Below are 19115 nucleotides of genomic sequence, written 5' to 3' on the forward strand. Positions count from 1 at the left end.
TCTTTCCCCCCCATCCCCTTGGTTTTTGCAGCATAATTTTGTCCGCTCCTCTCCAGCTCCCGACGCGAAAAGCCGAAAGCGAGATCTCTCCTCTTCTTATTTTGAAAGGCGTTGGCAAAAGTTGTGTTCGAGCCGTTCCGTCGGAAGGGTTCACTCTCTCTCTCTACTCAGATCAAATTACACAGTTCAAAGCAGTCAGCAGTGATCTTCACGAGAGTTACCGAAGTCTGCTGCGTTTCCTGCCCTCCACCTGCCTCCTCAAGTCGCTAAAAAGTTTGCTTCGGTGGGGTTGACTGAGGTTAAGTTGCTCAATCAGCCTACATTTTCCGATCCCTTGTTAAACTTTCAGAGAGGAGCAGGAAAAGTACACGGGGGTTTGTGGTGTGAGAAAGAGAGGGTGAAATGCGGTAGTAGTTGCTCTACATAGGGAGAACCGGGTTGCCTGAGGCGAGAGAGCGCCTTCTGCGATATATGGGGTTTCTCAGAACTGCTGCCCGGGACATCCTTGGGACTCGCTGGGGGGCGAGGCGGCTTCGGCGGGCCGCTGCCTGAGAGGACCCGGGGCTGTAGCGCCGGGCGGGAACTGGGAGCGTGGTGGGACTATGGCTTCCCCTCCCTCGATCTATCGGCCTCTTATTTATTTTCCCGGAGGGAGGATGGGAACTCGAGACTTCGGACTCCCCTCAGGGCAGTTTGATTGTGGATGAGCGGGAGGCGCTATTTACATACGGGCGGGGAGAAGCGGCCCAATGAGAAAGCGCCATGGGGACCGCTCTCCCAGACGGGCAAGCGCCAGGGCCAGTAGGCAGCAGGAGGAGGGGCTTCGCGGAGGGGACTCGCGGCCAACGCCGGTAGCTCATGTCATTCCCGGTCGGATAACGCGGCGGCAGCGGTAGAAGCAGCAGCAGCAGCAGAAGCTGGCGGCAGCGGCGAGGGCAGGTACCCGGCGTTGGCTGGCGGGTCCGGCGGGAAAGAGGCGCGCTTTTCTCGCTCCCTCGGAGGGAAGGAAGGGGCGCTGCTCTTGGGTTGGCGGGACCTCCAGCCCGGTCTCCCTCCGCTCAAGGGGCCGCCTCAGCCTCTCTCTCGGCCCCCGGCCCCTTCGGAGAGGCCCCTTTCGCCCTCCTTCCTGAGGGGAAATCTTCCGGGCAGCCCAGGCACTGGTTGCCACCATGGCGCGCCTCGCACACCCTCTCCCCGCAGCCCCATAACAACAGGCGCCGGCCGCGCACTTCCCCGTAGGATCCAAGCCCTGTTTGTTCTTCTCCCCGCCACGACTTCCCCAGCCAGGCGTTGCCTTGGGAGACTTGGAAATCGAATTTCTCTCACTCGCCGTCGTTCTGTCCGACCTCTTCTTTGGAAGAACCCCCCCCCCCAAAAGAAAACAGCCCCATTCTTACTAAAAGGGGGGTGGGAAAGGAGGGGAGGAACAATGGCAGATGCTGTGTGTGTATATTGGGGTCGGGGGTGGAGGGGCGATGGAAATAATGAAAGAACTGGGAGCAGGGCGAGGATGAAGACGCTTCGCGCCCCCAACACCACCACCACCACCACCGAGCAATCACTTCTTCGGATGCTGATGACAAGACAGCTGGCATTTCCAACCCGGGTTTAGAGAGTGTTTTTTACAAAATAAATACAAACGCTGCTGCCTCAGTCATTGCAGTGGAGGAGAACTGCGGAGAGAAAGTAGTGATGTTGTTATTAGCTCCCCCCCCCGTTAGTGTCTCCTCTTCATTATGTAAGGAGGAGGTGGAGATGGAGTTGGGGGGAAGGAATTTAAGCTCTCATGTTACTTCCCCTTTTTCATACTATCGGAGACTTACTTGGGTGATGGCTGATTTGGAGCTAGGCAACTGGACCGACTTAAAGATTTGAGAAAAGACCTTTGGAAGAAAAGCACCCTTTTGCTAAAGTGGTATGTTGGAAGTTTTGAGACAGAACTGATGTCTCGGTGTATTTTGTTGTTTCATGGGCTCCTGACTTCTTTGTTTTTGAGCTATGAGTGTACCTCAGAATAAACGAGCAGGGTTCTGTCTTTGGGAAATTGAGAATGAAAAGTTGACAAAGTTTATTTATTCCAAACAGCAGTGTCTGTCCAAAGCTGCAATATATCATTTATTAGAGGGGCATTTCCCACTTGTATTTAAAAATGTTTATTTTTAAAACTTTTTGTCTAATCTTGCCTTTCGAAGCTTCGTGTAGATTCATCTCCAAAATGGTACAAAGGCTCCTTATATAGTGGAGGTAGAAACACCATCATATTCCCAACATTATATACTTTACCAAAACAGTATTTGGAGTTTCCATAGAAATGCCCTAATGCATAAAAAGAGGGAGCTCTTAATCCACTAGAAAGTTTTAAAGTGAAAATCCCATTGAAATTTCTAGCAAGAGGAAAACATTGTAGTATATGAGAGAGAGTGAGTACATTAGTCCTATTAAGGAGTTCCTAATCATTTTAGCGGGCCTGTGCAAGAGAACCACGCCAAAAATGGTTTCTGAAAAGGAAGAACAAATCTGTGGGTTATTATTATTATTACAGTCAATATATGTGTGTATAATTTACTTTTCTGCCCCAAAGCCCCCAAAGTGGTAAACAACATGTTAAAACAAAATATTTAATAAAAGTACAATAAAATGAAATAATAAAGTCAACAAACAAAGCAATATGCAACTGCAAAATCATGACATAGGAGGGCCATAGAGCATTTGCAAGCCAGAGGATTAAAGGATCCTCTTTCCAGTCCTATAACACACACTTAGGGGGACAAAAGCCTGTACAAATTATTAGAAATACTAAAATAAATTTACCCCTACTAGAAGAATTAAGGTTGCTCTCAACACAATTGTAATTCAGGCTGGATTATATTGGTCACAAATGGCAAAATGCTAAAAGTAAACTTCAATAGCTAGTTTATTGCATTTATTTTTTATTTGATGAACGTACTACTAATAAATAGGCACATATATTGATAACAAGGGATTGTAAAAACTATGAAAGGTAAAACTGAAAGGCTATGTAATTTATCATCTGATCTAAACAAACAAGAATAAACTTCTGATTTGAATCCTTAGAATCATGTTTCATAGTGCCTTTCAAAGAGCAACATAAATTATTTTCAACAAAAAGTATTCTAATGCCATGGATCCTTAGCATGCTAATTGATTGAGTTATTTTTGTGTGATCCGTCATTTTACACTTTCACTGTATTCATACTCCTTTTAGGAAGATGGAATTTAATGTAAAGTTTAACAGACATTTTGAGTTTTAAAAATTCATGATATAACCTCTTTCTGAGAAAAAGGAAGGTAGCCATGAGCCGTGTCTCATAGGAAAATTCTAAAATCTGTATTAGGGCAATGCCTTTATTAGGCCAAGGAAATTTCACAAAATAATGGTAAACAAGGCAATGGTAAACAAGGCAATCTGTTGGACAAATCTGTTTTTGGCTGATGGTACAGCCATGGAATCTGCATATGGTCATGGTGTTAAGATGAAATTGCGGAGGAGGTAGCAGACATTCAAATGAGAGTATTTAGCTGCTATGCTGGCATCAGGTTGTACCGTGGCCTTCCAGGAACAAGAATAATAAAAATGGCTGATTCCCAACCTCTGAAAATACAAGAACTATTATTACCCAGGTCTACCCATCCTTAGGTTAAACATATTGGTAGGTAGAAAACAACTACCTGTTGACAGTGGTCAGATGTGTATCCTTCAGGAACCAATACTAAGTGAAGGATAAAAGCATGCATTTCAGTGTTTAAATTGCCAGGATTTTTTCTGTAGAATACAAAAGTATACTAGTTGTACTTTATGAAGAGTACAGTGGTACCTCGCAAGACGAATGCCTCGCAAGACGAAAGAGTTTTCCGTTTTTTGAGTCGTTCCGCAAGACGAATTTCCCTATGGGCTTGCTTCGCAAGACGAAACGTCTTGCGAGTTTGTTTCCTTTTTCTTAAAGCCGCTAAGCCATTAATAGCCGCTAAGCTGTTAATAGGCTAAGCCGCTAATAGCCGTGCTTCGCAAGACGAAAAAACCGCAAGACGAAGAGACCCGCGGAACGGATTAATTTCGTCTTGCGAGGCACCACTGTACTCGTTTCTATGCAGTTTGTTGTCAATAACCTCTAAGTCAAAATATACTTGTGTCTAGAATTGGGGGATGGGGTGGGGGAGGAGATAAAGGCAGATTGGTGGCCAGGAGTTGTGGATGAAAATCAATTCATCGTGGAATGATAAAGCACTTTTCCCCTTCACAGCTTCTGTGCTCTCAAGAGTGCCTTACAAAGTATAAGGGGACTTGAAAGAACTAAAGTTATTGTAAACTTGTTTTGTGGAAACTTCTCTGAGTGCTTTTTCATTCTAGCATAGGTGAGATGGAACAACTAATTCATTCATCTGTTTTGTTTAGCAACCCAGTTGTTATTTTATTTGTTCCAGTCATATACCGTTTAATGGCTGAACTCTTGGAGTCACTATGGAGACACAGTTTATAGGATTGATTATGATTAAGAAATATGCAAGATGTATACAAGGCTGCAACAACTGGTTTTATGCGAAGGCCTGGGATTTGGCTTACAATGAGTACATGCTCTTATATGTGGGTAGGCAAACTAAGGCCTGGGGGCCGGATCCAGCCCAATTGCCTTCTAAATCCGGCCCCCGGATGGTCCGGGAATCTGCGTGTTTTTACATGAGTAGAATGTGTGCTTTTATTTAAAATGCATCTCTGGGCCCTTGATGCGTTGTGGTGCTTCTAGGGAGGATCCCAGTAGGTCATCTTAGCTGGAATGAAAGAGAAACCAATGGAGCTGAGTGCTGCACTTTTGAAGTAGTGAAAACTCAGAGCTGTTGACCAGATTATTGTTTTTGGTGTAGATAAAGGAGGCCCATTGCGTTAGGTAGACTGAAAACAATCTTGTGCATTTAACTGAAATTGTAAATATTGTACTTTCAGTGCTGTGCTGGTAAGAAACAGTTCCTTAGGCTCAGAAGGGGCAATAGGTGTTCCTCACTCTTGGTCTCCTACACAACCAACCTGTTTTTGATGGTGGGACTTAGCTCCCTGTTTGCCTAGGGGCAACTGCCACTACCTTGATACCTTGAGAGCCAGTGTGGTGTGGTGGTTAAGAGCGATAATTAAGACTCGTAATCTGGGGAACTGGGTTCGTGTCTCCGCTCCTCCACATGCAGCTGCTGGGTGACCTTGGGCTAGTCACATTTCTCTGAAGTCTCTCAGCCCCACTCACCTCACAGAGTGCTTGTTGTGGGGGAGGAAGGGAAAGGAGAATGTTAGCCGCTTTGAGACTCCTTCGGGTAGTGATAAAGTGGGGTATCAAATCCAAACTCCTCTTCTTGATAAGTGCTCCTGTGGCCATCTGGTTCAGCCTAGGATTGTTCACAGCATTCCTCCAATATCAATCCTCTTTGCTTCTCTCCTACTCTTGTGCATTGAGTTTTCCTCTCTTCTGGGAAAGTTTTGATCCTTGCAATCCAGTTCTGCACAAATATACTGTATTTTAACTGAAATAATTTAGATTTATTTTCATATAAATCTGTTTAGGAACTAGACATAAGTAATCCATATTTTAAGTGTTGGCCAAGGAACAATACATTAAAAAATAGAGCATCCTGTGGCACTAGAAGGCTAACAATTGTATTACAGTATAAGGTTTTGTGCAGCCGAACCACTTCATCAACTGCATGAAGTATAATCCTTCCTTGTTTGTCTGGCCCATAAAAGCTTATACCATACTACATTTGTTAGTGGTCAGGGTGCCATTAGACCCAGTGTCTTGCGGTAAAAACAAACATGGCCACCTTTATGTAATTAGATAATTATATATTTAACAAAAAAAAATAGCTGTATTTGAAACATGACTTTCCTTTGGCCTTTTTGCTTTGAATCTGTTCTGAGGGCAAGTCTGGAAATTTCCGTTCACCCCCATTTCTAAATATTTTGTGCTGGTGGCTCAGAATTAAAGTACCGTATTTCATCTTTGTACAGAGCTGGTGCTTTAAAATGTTATTCTGTTTTCTTAAACGTTATGAATGCATCCAATTATTTTGCAGAGCATTCCTATACAGTACTCATTGTATGTTAGAAGTGGAGATACGCCACTGCTATGCTAGCAGAAGAGCCACCATATCCAAGGTACACTTAGCTGGGGGGGGGGGGGGACACACAAGGATGCCATTAAAATGTTGGACATGCCAATAGTGTTTATGTTCTTTGCAATCAGCATTTTGAAACACAGCACCAAAAGGGAGGAAGGAGAGCCCACACAACACAGTACCCACATAGCTTTGGCAGGGGACCTGCAGAGAGCACACATAGCAAGATCCACCCAGGGAGGGAAATATATTTTTTACAAGCAGCCGGAGGGTTGGTGTAAAGTTGCATTGTTGAAGGGGCTATAGTTGAAGGGGCTATAGTTGAAGGGGCTATAGTTGTGGAGTGAATGGTTGCATCCACACCATACATTTAAGGCACATGCTCGCCCCCCCCCCAATCCTGGGAACGGCAGTTTGACTCTTACAGAGTTACAGTTCCAAGCTTCCTTAATAAACTACTGTTTCAAGGATTCTTTTGGGGAAGCCACGTACTATAAATGTATGGTGTGGACATGACCAGGGAATATAGGGTACAGTGGTACCTTGGGTTACATATGCTTCAGGTTACATACGCTTCAGGTTACAGACTCTGCTAACCCAGAAATAGTACCTCGGGTTAAGAACTTTGCTTCAGGATGAGAACAGAAATCCTGCTCCGGCGGCGCAGTAGCAGTGGGAGGCCGCATTAGCTGAAGTGGTGCTTCAGGTTAAGAACAGTTTCAGGTTAAGAATGGACCTCCGGAACGAATTAAGTTCTTAACCCGAAGGTACCACTGTATAGCATAATTGTCCTTCTTCCCTGTGCCATCCTTGCCCCACCCATAAGCCCATCCTATTCACGTGTTCTGTCAGCATATCTGTCGTGGATGCTATAGTTGACACCAGTCCTGTGGATATAACTGGCCCCTGCTTGTCCTGTGTTAAAGAATACCTTACAGTTTGTGCAGCCTGAGGATGCAGACAGGCTCCTTGGAGAGGTGAGAGCCACCACTTGTGTATGGAATCCTTGCCCTCCATTCCACCTAAATCTTAGGAAACTGTTTTGGTGCTAGACCAGTGTCTGGTGTCAGTGATGGACTGGATGAGGGTGAACAAATTGAAACTTGATCTAGACAAGACAGAACTTGTTCCTGGTTAGTTAAAAGGCACTTGTGCTGGATAGGGATTCATCCCTCCTGCCCCCCACCTGAAAACTTAGGTTTGCAGTTTGAGTATACTGCTGGATTCATCCCTGAACCTAGAACACCCAGGTTTGGGCAGTGGCCAGGAGTGCACAATTAAATTATTATTTTTATCTGTCATTGTGGAAACATATCTAGTGTTTGGCAAACATAGCTGGGATGCTGCCAAATTCTTTTGCACCTCAGCTGGTAAATCTTGATCATGACTGCGCCCTGAAATGTTTTTCCAGACCTAACTGAAAGGATGTTTATATTGAATCAAAATTGAAGCACTGTAATACAATTAGAATGCATGAGAATTATTGAGATTGGGAATGGTGAAACTGCAAGGATTCTTGCACTTCTTATTTTAAGAAGAAAGTTTCATTTTACTGTATTGAAAACTAATATATTTTTGGAGAAGTAAGTTTCTACCTCATTACAGTTGAGAAAGTAATGGAAACATGGGTGAGCATATACTTCAGTAAAAACCTGATATGATTAAATAGATTTTTTTTTTAAAAAAATAAACTTTTAAAAGCCAGTAATAGCTTTAGGTGCTTTAGATGCTTAACTAATGGCAGCATCCAAATTCCGGTGTTTCTGTTCACTCCATCTGGTTAGAGTGAAACAGCTGGGGTCCACTGTTTTTGGCAGCAGGTCTGCTCTTTTTGATCATGTATTCCTGTCTCCCACAGTTGGGTGTGAATGGTTAGTTTTCACTGCAAAAATTACATCTTAAAAAACCCACAATATACACTCACACCTTTATGGGTATATGTGCACATAAGTAGCAAAGGGGCCTGATGGGAAAGATTTGAAAGCTGTATATAATCAAAATGAGAGGGGAAAGTCTTGATAGGAGAAGGCAGTCTAATGTTGTCAAGCTTCACAGATATATAGTTAAAATAAGATTTAATATGGCTAGATAAAGAGCCTCAAAATTTTAGTGTAATTCCATGAGTTGTGGGAACTTCCTTGTTTTGTGGATAAATAAGTGAGGACAACAAATTTGTAAAAGGAAGATACAGATTATAACCATCGCATTCAGGCAGGCATTTACTGTGAAGTTAAAGGGTTTACTATTTTTTTCCCCAACCAGTCAATATGCAATAAATTTATCTTATTTCAAGGTAGCATTTTTTCAAATCTTGAAAGCACAGTATCTTGTATAGCAGAGAACATGGTACTGTTGTTTTTCTATCTAACATAGCTATTGCAATTAATCATAGTATCATACAATTGTAGAGTTGAAATGAACCCCGAGGGTCATCTAGTCCAACCCCCTGCTATGCAGGAATCGCAACTAGATCATGTGGCCACTCGAATATCATGGACATCTATTGGATTCGCCCTCCCATCAGTTGTCAAGGAAATAAACAACTACCTGAGAGGCAGCCCTGTTTAGGGAAGTTTTTAATGTTTGATGTATTTATCGTGATTTTAATATTCTATTGGGAGCCGCCCAGAGTAGCTGGGGAAACCCAGCCAGATGGGCGGGGTATAAATAACAACAACAACAACAACAACAACAACAACAACAATAATAATATTAGTACACGGATGCAGATTCTGTTATCAGATTCCAGAGCAGAATTCTACATGGAATAGAATTCAGTTGCAACTTCAGATGCTTCCTGTGACATGAATGCTGAAAAGCAGTCTATTCAAGCTTCCTAAAATGTAATAATGGATTTACTTATGGCATTACAGAATTAAAAGTGCAGTAATATAAAATGGCTATGTGCCAATTGTGCAATGTGGTAATATGTATTTTTAAAAAGATACACCAGCACACCTAGGGGCTCCTTCAGACTAGTGGTCTTCTGTAGGTGTATTCTGCAACATGCCATTGATGCAATAATAATGCATTAGTATTGGGTTGTTGTTTTTTACTAAACCATCCACATCCTGGACCTAAGATGCATATGTCACTGGGTTTTTGCCACCTGTAGGGGCACTATTGTGCCATAGTGCAATCAAAACAGGATCAAAAAACCCCCACACAGAATGTTTGTGGTATAAAAAGTTACGGAAATTCAGCAGAAAGCTACGGGACATGCACTGACTGGAAGCAAAGCGGTATGTCCACCCAAAAACTTCTGTAGGCATAAATGGTATTGAAAATGAGATACGGTAATTGCCTTGATATGAACACAAATCATAATGGATGCAGAATAAAATGATTTAAAAATGAAAATGAAAGACTCCATAGAGGCTAAGACCTATTGAACACAGAAAGCCTTACTGTGAACTCTCTTTTCTCTTCTCTTAGCACCCTCAGAGACTGACTAGGACTGCATTTTAATTGTACTGTTTGTGTGCTGTGCAGCTGTGTTGAAAGATATTCCAGAAAGCAATACTAGTGGCTGCTTCATACTTCTGCAGTTATTTTCTTCAGAAGTTCCTTGTTTGGTGTAGTATCATCTTTCTGTTCTAACTAACTTTTCTTGGTATGGGTTAAATTGGTAGATGGCTTGAGGTGTAGTATTATTTTAACGGTAGTCTATGTTTTTGTTTAATATACTATTACACGTCTTAAGCTTTTAGGATACACAACATTTGCGTTTGAATCAATAAAAATATAAAGCACAATTGGGGAAAATGATATTGGTGAAAGTCCAAAGTATACAAGCCCTTTGCTGTTGATGCACAGGAGAACTTTGGAAGTGACTAGTTGCCTTAGATTTCCCCCCAGAAAAATAAAGAAAATCTGCTTTCTAGATATCATTTGAATTTCATCAACAGTAGGGAAACTGTTTTTATAAATGGCATTAAAAAAAACCATACGGTTGAGCTTCTAAGCAACAGTTCTTCAAGGCTTCAACTCTGAGAGTTGTTATAAATCCCTGAAAACATGGTTAACAAAACAGTCAGAAATCAAATGGTATTGCTGAAGATAAAAAATGCTGTGTTAAAAAAAGGTGAATTTTAATGACAGGGTCTTAGGTGAGTCATTAAGGGGTGGTGAGACTGTTGCATTTACAGTTAGTATTGATATAGGTCCTACTGGTCTACTTTGTTCCTTTGATTAGAAGTGATAGGTTATTCGTAGTATCACACAGCTCAGTGTGCATATATAGCTGGATCAATATCTTTTAATAGACTATTGTTTAATCTATGCTTTAGTTTTCTAAGAGAGTTTATTTGAATCCACCAGCAGATCATGGAATGCTTGTGAATGGGTTGCTAGGTTGCCAGTGTTGGGAACAAGGCAGTATAGAAGGAATCAGATGAGTTTCTTATTGGGAATCGTTTTAAATACTAGAGGCCTGTAGCACAAGATTTGGCTAAGAAGTTACAGTCAACACGTGTAATCTGCAATTTTGATGTCTCCCAGCTCATAGTCCCCCACCTTCTACCATTTCATATGCATATTGAAGCCTCCACTGTTAAACTAACTCCTTTTTATCTGAAGAAGTGTGCATGCACACGAAAGCTCATACCAAGAACTAACATAGTTGGTCTTTAAGGTGCTACTGGAAGGAATTTTTTTATTTTAACTCCTTTTTAGTGAGAGATTTGTGAGTAGACAAAGAATGCTCTGAGCAACAACGGCAGGAATTGTGATTTCCTTTTCCACAGCAACTGAGCCTATACATATATTTACTTAAAAGTAGGTATCGTTGACTTAAATGAAATTTAGTAAGACTAGGCTTCTTTGAAATCAGTGATAATTGTTTCCTAGTAAAAATGTATAAACATGAGCTATAAGTAGGTAGGGTGTGGGTGTGTGACATCTGGTGGCTACCCTGGGTACAGGGAAAAGCAGTGGTTCCTTTGCTCTGGAGAGGGAGAGTTAGGATAGCTCCCTAAATAAATAACACTTTAGTCATAATTTATGCATCTGCATTAGAATGGTAGCTATACTCGCACCATATAGGCAGGGATTCAGAGACCTTTGAATACCCACACAGTGCTTTTGCATATGTGGCACTTTTGTGCATTTGTTTAGGGTGGTTCTCCTATTGTGCTGCTCTGAAGGATCTCCCAGTATTTCAGGGTAGCATCTTTAGAGAAATGTGGAAAAGTCTCTCTGTGTGTACTGCATAGTGTATGTGGCATTTTGTATTTTTATTTGCATTGTTCTCGGTGGGACTTGCTTCTGCATAAACAAACACGCACTGTTGGCCCTCCTGGGTGAACTAGTGTTCCTATTTCACGCCCTCAGTCTAAACTTGGCTCTGCAATTTGCTTAGTTATCAAATTGTGAATATTTATAACTTTGCATGTTAACCAGCTAGAATCATTTGTTTGCCATCTTATGAGAATACAACTAGTTCTGGAGATTCATTCAACAAATACGGTAGATGATTTTACCTGGCAAGCACGCATACAAAGAAATCCATGTTTTTCTCCACTCCTTTGATACACTGTTGGTCCTAGGAATGAGAGGAAAAGTTCAGCAGTATTGTAATTATATTAATTGGCCCAGTCAACAAATGAATATATTCAGCTGTTTCAGCTTCCCAAGACTGAATGAAAAACAGAAATACTGGATTTTGAGAAGTTGTTTCTTGATTCCAACCATTCTCTTTTGTTCAGCAACATGGAGCTTGTGGTTGCAATCCTGTGTACGTTTATTTCAAACCAAGCACCACTGAACACAGCAGAACTTGCTGCTGAGCATAGGATTCTCCTGTAAGGAATGCAGTTACAATAGAAGATAATAATGCTAATGACTGTGGAGATGAGAGGGAAGATAATGATCTGCTTTCAACTTGAATGAGATCAGTCTGATGTTGGTTTAAAAGTGGGGTTTCAGTGCAAATTGGAGAGGAAACATTATTATACGGCTTGATTCTATGCATATTTTCTTGGAGGTAATTATTACAGAAGAAAATCTGACTCACTTCCACATAAATATACGTAAGATTGTAGTCCTAGAATGTCAGATCCTAATTAATGCAGAAACTTACAGTTCTAGGTCAAATCAGTCTTTTAGTGTGTAATAAAGAATGCTATCATTATGATTAATTGTTTTCATATGAAACAATCTCCCTCCTTGCCTGCCATGTTACTTAAATGAATAATTGATACACAATCTCATTGTTGCATTCATGTTGAGAAATGTTGATTAAAACATAACTGGATTGGTCCATTAAAGCAACCCAATAGTGTTTGTTTTGTATTCCAGAGGTTTTTGAACAATTGATACTGCCACTTGGGGGAGCTAGGACAGTTTAAAATTCCAAATTGTTTCTGAATCCCATTAAGCTTGATGAGAAAACAAGGAAAACTTGGGGAAAGCCATGTATTATTAATCCTTTGTAGCAGTTTACAGCACCAAATATAATGTTCAAACTTGTAAAAATCTGGAAGTACAGATTGCTGTTGGCTAATTTTATTTTATGAAGGGGAAGCCCAGCTTCTGTAAAAATCTTGTTCAGAGAAGACAGCAAGCAGGTAAACTCTGCAATATTGTTACATGAATAGTGTAGACCATTGTTAGGAAATGTTCCAAGAATAGGGTGGGTAAAGCCTTCCTTCTCCCCCTAAATTTTCATATCATAAATTAAAGTGTTTGCAATATACTGTACAGTGGAACCTCGGTTTTTGAACATGATCTATTCCAGAAGTCCGTTTGACTTCCGAAACATTTGAAAACCGAAAATCAAAGGGCTGTCAGCAAAGTGAATAGTGAAAATGGAAAAATGCACCATGGAAGCTGTTCGACTTCCAAGGCGCGTTTGAAAACGGAAGCATTCACTTCTGGGTTTTTGGCGTTCGGCTTCCAAAACATTCAGCAGCTGAGACGTTCGAAAACCGAAGTTGCACTGTAGTTAATATTATTGAATATACGCAGTTAATATATATAATTTAAATACATGATTAGTAGATTTAAAATATTTATTAAACAGATCAGAGCCATTCTTTTTTGAAAAGAATTGACCAGAAAGATCTGAAAACAATGAGGCTACTGGGCAGGAAAGAGAAGGGAGAGGGAGAAAGCAAGGGAGTTCTTATTATTATTCTATCTTTTGCACTCATAAGCAGAAGGGCTGAAGTCTGGGAAAATATAAACTATTCCCACCCTCTATTCTTTTTGCATGAAATGCACATCCTAACCTGCAGTTGTTGGAGTGGATATGGAATTATGGAAAACTCAGATTGCTAAAATGCAAATAAAATGGTGTCATCTAATAAGGACATCCTTAGGTGTTCATTCATATATCACATTTCCATGAATTGATCCAGATGCTGGGCCAGATCCCCAAATCCTCCATTCTCTGCAGGTCAACTTTGATTGGTCATAATGACATCGGGTGATTGAACTTTTACAGATGGCAAAGGGGATTGCTGTAACTGCCCATCAACTGATGGGCTGCTATGATAACCACCTCTGAAGGGACGTTGCCATCCCCAGGACTGGTTTGGGGAGTTCATCTTCAAAGGGGCTTGTACATTAGCACAAAACAGTTTGCATTAGAACTGCTTGCTAAAATGCGGAGGGGAGCTTCATATTAGCAAGCCTTTTGCATGTGGCCATCAGGCAGCTGGTTTTCTCTGCTGCAGCTGCACCATCCAAGTCAACAGAGTGATTGACTAGGCCAGTGTTTCCCAACCTTTTTTGGGCAAAGGCACACTTGTTTCATGAAAAAAATCTCGAGGCACACCACCATTACAGCCCCGTGACGTCAGCGCGCAGCGTCACGCCGGGAGGGACATGAATTGCTAGCAAATTACATAATCACCTCCTTGAGGGCTGGCTCATCTTCTCCGAAGGCAGAACCCCATTAATTAACAGCACAGACTCACACCATAGCCAAGACGAGGGGGAAAAACCTCAGTCATGCACAGTCATGCACATGTGGGGGCTAAATGAGGACGAAGACCGGGCAGAGAGCAGGGTTCAAATCACCCCACCTGGCCAGGACAATCCCTGGGTGCTCCCTTGGGCCACTCGCCTGACCCACCTCGCAGGGCTGTTGTTGCGAGGATAACACGGGGAGAACCACGCGCGCCCCCGGGAGCTCCTTGGAGGAGAAAGCGGGCGATGAATGCAATGCACGAAATATATGAGAGGCGACCAGGTTTTGCAGATGAGGGGCCCCCGCCAGCCTCCGCTTCCAACACCCGGCGCAACGACGCCGAAGTTTCTCCCCGGGCTCGGCTCGGGGAGCAGCGCTGCTCCCCCCGGCTCCCCTTTGCCCTCCCGGCTCTCTCTGCCGCCCACTGGGGACCCCCCTCACCTGCCAAGTCCGGAGCGCCGGTGGAAGTTGCATGCATGCATGCAGGGCGCCGCGTTGCCATTGCATTGTACTGCACTCCATGCAACGCCTGCACACATGCATTGCCTTGCACGCACGCCAAGGGGTCTCCCCGCGGTCCGATGCGTCCCCTCCGGCGCGGATACAGCATTGCAAAAATAACCCCCCCCCCGACGCAGCCCTACCTGGGGGGCAGCCTCCGCCTCCGCCGCTCCGCCTCCGCGGGGATCCCCGGGCTCCATCCTGCCGCCCGATCTCCGCGGGGGCGCAGGCAGGCTGCGTGGGGTCCACGCGGAAGAGCCCCTGCCCGCCCAGCCGCCGCCACCACGCTCATTCCATGGCCGGGAGAAGAGCGCTTCAAACAAAACGCCCGGCCCGCCAGGCCACGCTGGGAAACGTAGTTTGTGCACCCCGCGCGGGCGCGGAGCCCAAGGGCGAGGGGACTACGGATCCCGGCAGCCCCCGCGCCGGGGACGGAGGGGGAGAGGCCGGGTGCAGGGATGGAGGGACGGGTGGGCGAGCGAGTGAGTGAGTGGCAGCCGCCAAGCCTTGGTCGAGAGCCAGGAAGGGCCTCCCCGGAGGAGGAGGAGGAGGAGGGAGGCGCAGAGCGGGAGGGAGGGAGGGAACCCCAGGGGTCATCTAGTGAGGGCGCCCCAATCGAAAATTTGACTTAAAAAAAAAATCTTTCGAATTTTTTAATTTTTCCCACGGCACACCAGGCAACATCTCGCGGCACACTAGTGTGCCGCGGAACAGTGGTTGGGAAACACTGGACTAGGCCATATTACAAGCAACTTCAAGAGAACTGAAACAAGACCCTTCCTCTTCAAAGGTTCTGAACCCAGCACTCTGATACCATAGCATCTTTAGACCCAATCCTCCAGATGCCCCTGTCATTCATTAAAAAAATCACAATATTTCCGTTTCCACCCTCTTTTAACTTTCCCTACTGTGCTATACAGTGGTACCCCGCAAGACGAATGCCTCGCAAGACGGAAAACCCGCAAGACGAAAGGGTTTTCTGTTTTGGAGGCGCTTCGCAAGACGAATTTCCCTATGGGCTTGCATCGCAAGACGAAAGCCCATAGGGAAATGCTGGCGGTCGGGAGCAAAGACTTTCGCCCACAGCCGGCCTTCAGAAGAGGACCTCTTCTGAAGGCCGGCGGGGGGCAAAAGTCTTTGCTCCCCCCCGCCTGCCTTCCCCCCACCTGCCCCGGGCGATCTTAAAATGCTGGCGGGCGGGAGCGAAGCGTTCGCTGCTGACCCCCAGCATTTTAAAATCTCCAAGGGACAGCAGAGAAGTCTCTGTCCCGGGGAGGTTTTAAAATGCTGGGGGTCGGGAGCGTTCGCTGCCGACCCCCAGCATTTTAAAACGATGTTCCGAAGTGGGGAGGTGGGGCGGGAACATCTGCCCCAGCCGCCCCACTTCGGAACGATGTTCCGAAGGGGGGAGGGGGGGCGGGAACAGCTGCCCCATCCGCCCCACTTCGGAACGATGTTCCGAAGGGGGGAGGTGGGGCGGGAACAGCTGCCCCATCCGCCCCACTTCGGAACGCTGTTCCGAAGTGGGGAGGTGGGGCGGGAACAGCTGCCCCATCCGCCCCACTTCGGAACGATGTTCCGAAGGGGGGAGGTGGGGCGGGAACAGCTGCCCCATCCGCCCCACTTCGGAACGCTGTTCCGAAGTGGGGAGGTGGGGCGGGAACAGCTGCCCCATCCGCCCCACTTCGGAACGATGTTCCGAAGGGGGGAGGGGGGGCGGGAACAGCTGCCCCAGCCGCCCCACTTCGGAACGATGTTCTGAAGGGGGGAGGTGGGGCGGGAACAGCTGCCCCATCCGCCCCACTTCGGAACGATGTTCCGAAGTGTGGGGGTGGGGCGGGAACAGCTGCCCCAGCCGCCCCTCTTCGGAACGATGTTCCGAAGGGGGGAGGTGGGCCGGGAACAGCTGCCCCATCCGCCCCACTTCGGAACGATGCTCCGAAGGGGGGAGGTGGGGCGGGAACAGCTGCCCCAGCCGCCCCACTTCGGAACGATGTTCCGAAGGGGGGAGGTGGGGCGGGAACAGCTGCCCCATCCGCCCCACTTCGGAACGCTGTTCCGAAGTGGGGAGGTGGGGCGGGAACAGCTGCCCCAGCCGCCCCACTTCGGAACGATGTTCCGAAGGGGGGAGGTGGGGCGGGAACAGCTGCCCCATCCGCCCCACTTCGGAACGATGTTCCGAAGTGGGGAGGTGGGGCGGGAACAGCTGCCCCATCCGCCCCACTTCGGAACGCTGTTCCGAAGTGGGGAGGTGGGGCGGGAACAGCTGCCCCAGCCGCCCCACTTCGGAACGATGTTCCGAAGGGGGGAGGGGGGGCGGGAACAGCTGCCCCATCCGCCCCACTTCGGAACGATGTTCCGAAGGGGGGAGGGGGGGCGGGAACAGCTGCCCCAGCCGCCCCACTTCGGAACGATGTTCCGAAGGGGGGAGGTGGGGCGGGAACAGCTGCCCCAGCCGCCCCACTTCGGAACGTTGTTCCGAAGGGGGGAGGGGGGCGGGAACATCTGCCCCATCCGCCCCACTTCGGAACGATGTTCCGAAGGGGGGAGGGGGGGCGGGAACAGCTGCCCCAGCCGCCCCACTTCGGAACGATGTTCCGAAGGGGGGAGGTGGGGCGGGAACAGCTGCCCCATCCGCCCCACTTCCGAACGCTGTTCCGAAGTGGGGAGGTGGGGCGGGAACAGCTGCCCCAGCCGCCCCACTTCGGAACGATGTTCCGAAGGGGGGGGGGCGGGAACAGCTGCCCCAGCTGCCGGGCTTCGTAGCGCTGCTGCGAAGCCGGGCGGGGGGGTGGGAACACCTTCTGAAGGCGGGCAGGGGGCGAAAGTCTTTGCTCCCCCCTGCCTGCCTTCCCAGGGGCTTTTAAATCGCCCCGGACAGCGGAGAAGTCCTCCGCTGTCCGGGGCGATTTTAAAATGCCGCCCGCCAGCATTTTAAGATCGCCCGGACAGCGGAGAAGTCCTCCGCTGTCCCAGGGTTTTTAAAAATGCTGGGGGTGGGAAGAAAAGCCCTTGTCCCCCCCCCCAGCCTTCAGAAGAGGTCCGGGGACAGACTGTCCCCGGACCTGGTCTGAAGGCGGTTTCCCTAGGAACGCATTAATTGATTTTCAATGCATTCCTATGGGAAACCGTGCATCGCAAGACGAAAAACCCGCAAGACGAAGAGAATTGCGGAACGAATTAATTTCGTCTTGCGAGGCACCACTGTAATGCTAAAGGGCTCATTCTTAGGCTGGCTGCCCAAGCACTTTTTGCTGTATAGTATAGCAAAGGAAGGAGTATTTTGTAGAGTGGAAAAAGTAATATCATTTTCTTTCCTCTCTCCTGCAGCTTCTTCACAGAGTGCAGGGAGATGAATTTTTAGCCTCATAAAGCCCCTAATCCTAATCTCCCAACATTCCGTAGGCTCTGGAAACCACTGAAAATAGGTCGTTTTTGTGCCACTTCTAGGGGTTTTGAATTTTCTTTTAGTTTACTCATTTATATCCCCCTTCCCCACATTTCTGAGTGGTCCTATTTCACTGGCAAACTGATAGGTACTAGACTACATAAGTACGGTAACTGGTCAAATAATAATTCACACCTACCAAAATATTTTGATCACAAAATTGTAAGTCAGCCCGCTGTATTCTTTATACACACTTAGTCATGCCTTCAGAATTGTGTAAGCCAGTCACCAAAGTCATGTCTTGGTTCACCATCTGATTTCAAAATGGCAGCTGGTACCCAATGGTCAATGAAGAACCCAGTCTTGTGAACCCTCCTGAGTTTGGTGATACCTGCCAAAAAATAGGTGAAGTCACACCATAATGATGTCTTAGTCCACCATCTTGATTCAAAGGGGCACCCAGTGTCCCAGTAGTGCCAGAATGTGCTGCCCCCACCTCTGGGACCCTTGTATCAAGTTTGGCAATAATGTCTCAAGATACGGCTGATCTGAAGCAAAAAACGGGCAAAGTCATACCAATGTCATATTTTGGTCCTCTATCTTGATTCAAAATGGCGGCCAGTGTCCCAACATCAATGAAAACTGCCATCCCACCTTGAGAATTCTCATGCCAAATTTGATGACAATATCTTGAGAGCTGACAATCTATAGACAGACAGACAATCCATTTCCCAAAATATATAGTAGATCATATATTGAGTGGAGGTTCCGCCTGAAACTGCCCTCCACCAGCTGTTTTTATCATGATATGGATTATGGTAACTATAGTGTAACAACATATTGAGGTCCATGGGTTAGCCATCACTATCTAGAGTTTATGCAGAAAGCAGGAGGCTGATGTTATAATGGTTTGGTTGTTCATGTAGTACTTGCTAATTGTAGTGTTTGTGGATTCTGGTTGTGTGATAGTTGCAGGGAAGGGGGGGAGAATATTGTGGAATCCTCCTTACAGCAGAAACTGTCCCACTTGTAAGAGTGTATACAAAAAGGGAGGATTTGTACTCCTGAAGCCATCCAGCCAATGACCTGAATTCAAGCATGAGCAGGAAGCAGTGGTGATGGTCAGAAAGATGTGTAATATTCCACCTACATGCCCACCCTTAAAATGCTTGCTTTGAGCAGACACGTCTGTGCAAC

At 46.0% G+C, this 19115-nt stretch overlaps 1 protein-coding gene across 3 annotated transcripts in view; it reads left to right on the forward strand.

The window, feature by feature from the left end:
* Nucleotides 1–833: 833 nt before the first annotated feature.
* FKBP5 (FKBP prolyl isomerase 5) overlaps nucleotides 834–19115 on the forward strand; it is a 56045-nt gene continuing 37763 nt past the window's right edge. Inside the window, exons 1-2 of one of the 3 annotated variants that reach the window (XM_081194598.1) lie at nucleotides 878–939; nucleotides 1818–1915. The gene's annotated coding sequence lies outside the window, so the exon portion shown is untranslated. Of the gene's footprint in view, nucleotides 940–1817; nucleotides 1916–19115 lie in introns of all 3 variants that reach the window. The other 2 variants (XM_081194596.1, XM_081194597.1) reach the window with 2 other exon arrangements.

This window comes from Podarcis bocagei (assembly GCF_964188305.1).
Source record: "Podarcis bocagei genome assembly, chromosome: 5".
NCBI lineage: Eukaryota > Metazoa > Chordata > Lepidosauria > Squamata > Lacertidae > Podarcis > Podarcis bocagei.